A 6350-nucleotide genomic window follows, 5' to 3' on the forward strand; every position below is an offset into this window, starting at 1 on the left:
AGTCACCACGCCTAACCGTTGAGCTATGGCCGTTCCGCTCATGGATCATTTGCCTTTCTCTCGGGCCCGTCTATTACATAGCAATAGGCAGCCGCGTCGTTTCCTTTCCTTTTTTTCGAAGTATTATTTTCGCTTTGCGCGGAAGGGCTAGACTAACTATAAGGCCGGCGGCGCACTAGGATATTAGGGAAGTAGACGCACTGCCGTTGTTAGTTTCTATCTACCATTAGTGATGAAACTGGTCCAAAGAGAACGGACTAGTTATTTGTTAAGAATCACAACAGTAATACGAAATTTAAGAAAATAATATTTCTTCTCTCTACGGAGTCAAATGATTGTTCTTCTTGAAGCATTGGAAATCCAAGTGCACGGAAATCGCTCACCAGCAGGTAAATAAACACAATTCACACAACTCCAAGTGTGTGACAAAATATTGCCCCAATTGTAGGTGAAGGAATAGAGATTCGTTTATTTGAAAAGGTGGCTATTCCCCCGTCCTCAAGTGTGAAACGAAAAGTCTTGGGTCATTTGTGGCCCAGTTAGTTCTGGAGTGATTTTTATTTTGTTTGATGTTTTATCAAGAGAAATAAAAATAGTCAGACTACACTTTCAATTGTTTGATTCTTCAAAGGGGCATTTAACTTTGCAGTTGACTGGCGAGAGAGCGAACACCGGTGGCGCCGGCGCTACCTTCTCATAACCATAATGAGCAATAAAAATTCGACGCGCAGTGCGTTCATCTGCGGCTTGGTGATGGGCAATATCCCTTTTCTGAAACTAATTTATAATAGCGTTACGAAATGGCAAACGGCGCTCGATGACGCGAACCCGCGTCAACCCACCGATATCCCCGACTAACTTTTCTCTGCTTTTTCCTTGGGAACTTGTATTAGCGAATGCTGTGACCGCTGCGACCGGACCTCGCGGGCGGGCCAGCGGGCAAGGGCGGCCGCCATCAGAAGGGGTCCGGCCGTTCAATTTAAAAACTCCCGCGCTCTCGCGCTACGGCCTTGTCTGTTGTTGGGCAACGTGACACCCCCCCCCCCCTCACCTCTCCCTCACTCCAGGTCCAGGCGTTACCGCACCACTCTGAGATAAGGATTTAATGGTGACAAGTCTCATTATCCTAGCAGTGACCGCCGAATGGAGAGAGAGCAGGGACCACTATTAGTAGCCTGGGTTCATTAAATGAACACGGTCTTCGCTACCTTGTGTCTTTCCCAACACTTTTCGAGCGCGTTTCAAGACAGCGTAGTGTAATGCGACTCAGCATCAACGCAAAGCGCAAGAAGTTTGTTCCAAGCACCTGCAGTTCCAGACCTGATAACGCAATAAATCATTCCGTTTCACGCCACTGATAACAGACGTGACAAAAAGGTTGTGAGGAAATGGTCATCGAGGTTAGGCAGCGGGAGAACTGACAACAGATGAAGACGTGGGGGGGGGGGGGGCAGTAGTATGAGAGTGTGTATACCTGCATATGAACCACCTGGCAGCGGTGCCAGTGCATGAAATGTGGCCCTCGGCCGCGCGGTCGTTTGAAATTCCCGCGGCGCCGTCTGCGCGCGCGCATGCGCGATCAGGTGCAGCTGCAGCAGCTGCGGAGGGCTGACAGGAGGGCTTTCCCCGGCCGGGCGGCTGGTGCCCGGTGGCGCTGGTGCTTGGCTCCAGTCACGTGGTCGGCTTGGTCGGTCGCCTCGAGTCGTAAAGTCCCGAAACCGTAGAGCTCCGGCTGCCTGCCGGAGCCTGGCTCTTGGTGCCTGAGCCGAGCCCCGGGCAGGACTTTTACTCTTCACTCGCTCTCAGAAGCGGGAGCAGCAGCAGCAGGGAAAGCAGAGCACTCGGGCCTAAATGAATGTCACCATCAGGTGGACAATGGGCGACCGTCCAGGACGTCTCCTCTGGTCCGAGCAGCCAGCGACAAGACAGAGAGCCAAGTCCTAGGCGCCGGACACACCCACTGTTACGGCAATGCTCATCTGCCAAGTCGCGTGCGACATTTTGCAGACTTTCCGGACCATGCAGAGAATATGTCGTCTGTCACTAATTAAAACGCCTGGCAGTTTGAAAAGATCAAACTCAAAATAATGACAACAGCAACAACTTTAACAACAAACAAGTACCTCATGAAAAAAAATGTTAATAGTTTAAAGCAAAAATCATTGTAGTTGATCAACGCTATTTGACTAGTTGAATGTATTATCTGAATAATAAGTCAACCATCTTGCCAGATGCCAATCGTTGCCACAATCTCGGACACCTTGGACTAACTCCCAGACACGATGTAAAGTCAAACCCCCAATGCAGCGCAGACACTATTATTGCGATTTCGTCATTTCCTGGAGTGACCTGTGTGCACAGAAATGTTTCCCGACCCTCTACCCAATTTTCCTCCGCCTGCATATCATCCACGCATTGCGCAACACGGGTCGTGTCATGGCTCGAGCCCCGACCGGCGCGGCGCAGAGTCATTGCAGCCGCATGTATGCGTGGCGCAGCGCATCCTGGGCGCGAGCATCACTCAGTCGGTAAGGTACACCGAGAGGTACACCACCGGGTGCATCCTGCCTGCAGTCTATGACACGGCCCGCGCCAGTACACTGCCTAGAGCTGGAAGGTCTCGAATTATTTCAAGACCGGAAGTAACATTAAATAATGGCGCGATTTTATGAGACCTCCGTTTCTCAGTGGAGGAAAGTTTTTGTTTCAAAAGAAATGCCAGCAGTTTTTTTTTTTTGTTTTTTTTTGTAAAAGGTATGAGCATTTATTGACGCAAAGTTCTGCGCTAAATTACTCTGATAAACTAAGTGTGAAACTGCTTAACCACTTGTCAGTGTGCAACTACAAAAGTTGAATACTTGCAAGTGCACAACTCCTTAGTTGAGCACTCCGTTGGATTGAACGCTTACTGTGTGAGAAGTGTTCAAAAATGAGGAGTTGCACACTTGCAAGTATTTAACTTGCAGTTGCACCCTTGCAGGTGTTAAAAAGTTGCACACCTAGTTTATCAGTGTACACAGACCAAAGAAACGGCAGGGGTGGCACGCGCCGACCTCCTCTGCCAGAAGTGCTGAACGCGATGACCTCAGTCGCCCCCAAAGCGAAAGGCACTACAACAAAGCCCATCTGCCTAAGCGGCGCGTTTTGGAAGACTGCAGGGCCGCTGACATCAAGTGCACTGCAAAAGAAGACTTGAGGGACTTCAGCAGCTGGCGCAGCGCGGTGCCTTGCCCAGCAGTGGCGCCAGCAGCGACACTCAAGTGCAGGAAGGCATCAAAGGATGTGAAAAGTTGCAGTCTGGCTCTAAAAACCGCGACAGTGGACATTATGGACAGAGAAAGTGAGGAGCATATGTGTGACCTTTATGACGCAGTTCTCACAACGCCGAACGCCATGTGCGCGGCATAACTTCCTGTGACATGAACCCCTCCCCTGGTCCTTCCATCTCTTACTCTCTTTCTTCCCCCCTCTCTCCCTCCCTCCTCTCTCCCAATGGCGGCGTTTCAAAACGCTTTATTCGGATTGCGTGGAGCATCTCCGGCCCGGCGGTGCAGCGCACGCCAGGGTCGTCGCTTGTGAAGCATGCAAGGCATGAAATTGCGACGCTCTGTCAATTTCACAGCTGGCGTGCGAGCGGTTCAGGAGAGTCAACAATCAACCAGACCCGCAGCGGCGCAGAGCAGTGCAGTGCACGGCACTCGGGCGGGCCGGCTTCGATGACATATGTCACGTCAAGACGATTTGTCTTTTGTAATTCTGCGTCTCCGTGCTCAACGCGTGAAGCTGTGAGTTACATGTTTGTTCTCGGTTTGTCCTGCTTATGAGGACACTATATTGTGTTACATAGCCGTAGTTACTTGTTCCCAAAGTTCATCCATACACATTCGTGCTGGGGCGGCAGGCGGCAGCAAAGACAGTACTTGCTTAGTTAAAATATACTCGTTTTTATTATTCGAAAAACGTGTGCTTTTGATTATTTTTTTAAACGTAAAATTATGGATATTTTGGAGCTGGCTCGAGCGTAATTGTTGCGTCGCTGACAAAAAAAGAGAGGGAAACCCGTAGGGAGGAAAACTGGTATATAATGGCAAAAGCCATTCGGAACCATTCCGTGCGCGGCCAGGCGTGTCGCAAAGGTAGCCTGAGGACAAGGACGCGTCAGAAATACTCACACACTACCAAGGCACGTTAAAAATTAAAATGTCCCACAGCGTGTCCTTTCAAAAGACACCGACATTTTCTGACGTGCTTTCGGTCGGTTCAAACTAAAACTAAAGTTATAATGATAGATTTACCATGTGACTTGGCGTCTTATACTGAAGTAGCCCCTACCCCCTCCCCATATACACACATACACAAAATGTCAATACCAGACCACTCTTGAACAATCATTTTTAAAGCAACTTTGGCGAAAACGAAAGGCTATATGGCCTGCTGGAACGAAACTGCTCACTTTTACGTGAGCGGGAGAGAAAGAGAGTGAGACTATCGACACTTCGTTATGGGGCCTTGAATTTGCATGGAGGCGCGTGGGTGGCGGCCGCAAACTCGCTCTCATTTTGTTTCGGGGGGCTGGAGCAGCAGAAGTAGCAGCAGTGCCGGCCGAATGTGAGCAGCTCACGCGAAGCAACACGAACTGCGAATCAGCCGCAGCCGCGGGCCGCCGAAGAGGGACGTGTACACACCGCTGTGGCGCGGCGTGAATTTCGTTGACACCTTTTCTTCCTCTCTCTCTCACTCTCACGCTGTACTTCCCCTTTCCCTTCATCCATATCGCCTGGGGACATCCGAGGACCGCGTCACGACGAAGGTCAGGAGGCATGTGAAACAAGGGCTCGGCTCGGCTCGGCTCGGCTCGGCCCACGCGGCAAGAGCACACGATGAGCTGGGGACGCCGGGGGGACCCGCGCAGGGCGCTGCAGGGCGGCGCAGGGCCCCGCCGGTGTGCACCGAGACCACTTTCACTATCACCGCCAGCTCTGCTGCCAGCAGCCGAGAGTCCCATGCGGTCCCAATCGGAGAGCCGATAGCCATTGAAATCGAAACTAGGAGAGGGTCCCAAGCCTCGACGGCGGGTACAATGGCAAAACACAGGCGTCTCTGTAATGAGCGACTGAGATTCACAGGAGTGTTCTTTACTGAGAAGGAAACAGAGGTATAATTTATGTCGCGCGGGGAAAAACAGTTTTTACAAGATAACAAAACAGTTGAGAACGAGGTTTCTTGAATATTGCTGAAATCAGCTTGGAGCAAAGTGAGCCCGCCGTAAAATGAAGGATGTTGGGCGGTGATGACGGTCGAGAAGTAGATCACAAGGCGAGGCCCCCTCGTCGGCAAGGGCCAATAAAGGACACATGATGCACGGTCCAAGTGGGTCGCCCGGACGCGCCGGCCGCGGGTGGGGCTCAAGGTGGCGCGAGCAGATTGTGCCGCGAGAGGGGCGGCAAATTGGACCCACTGGGCCGGCAATTCGACCAGCCGAGCCAAGGAATCGCATCTCCCGGGCCAAGCAGGGCCAGCAGACCCCACCTATACTCGGTCGGAAGCGGGGCGCCAAGAAAGGCGCTGTTTTAATGAGGGGCCGATCGAGCTACTGACTGAAGGAGGATCAAAAGTGCACTGAGAAAAAAAGAACTAACTTTGCAAAAGATTGCGGCGGGCACCTGCGCGTCAGCGTCTCAGCGCGTGTTACTACTGACACTGTTTAGGAACAAAGGGTAAAACCTGAAACACCCTTAGTTTTTGTTGAAATCTGATGTAAAATTGTCGGAAGTGCACCTCAATGGGGCGCAGCTTACGACGACGGGCGGAACAATAAATCCCCCCCGGCCGGGGAGCCCACTCTCTGCTGAAAAGCGCGTCTTCCTATGCAGACAGCCGGGCGGCGGGGCGGCGGCAGCGCTCGCAGGTGCCCACCATACAGGTGGTGCACGTGCGGGTGGGGACGGGGTGGGGAGGGAGCGGAGGAATCAAACAAATCATCGTCGCTCTTACGAAAAAGGCGTTGCGTGTCTAACGGTGAAGGGGAGGCGAATGGCGTGGCGGGGCGTAGTGTTCGTGCGCCGGCCATTACGGTCCTTGTAGATTTTTTTTGTGAAGGGAGGAGGGGGGAGGGGCAGAGGCGGGAGGAGGGTGAAGGGCGTCATCAATTTTGGTCTGCTTTTTAAACAGGGCTTTCCAGACATTAGTCATAATTCCAGTGGCAGTCATGCGACCGTTTTGAGAAAATGAGAAGGAAACCTTGCGAATATGGCGGAGTCACATTTGCCGTCTCACGTTTTCGTCCCCCCGACCCGTCCGGTGCGGTGGCCCAGCGAGTGTCCAGTCCCGACCGGTGTCGCCAATGGCCC

Source organism: Frankliniella occidentalis, unplaced genomic scaffold (assembly GCF_000697945.3).
Source record: "Frankliniella occidentalis isolate FOCC.00 unplaced genomic scaffold, Focc_3.1 Scaffold7, whole genome shotgun sequence".
Taxonomy (NCBI): Eukaryota; Metazoa; Arthropoda; class Insecta; order Thysanoptera; family Thripidae; genus Frankliniella; species Frankliniella occidentalis.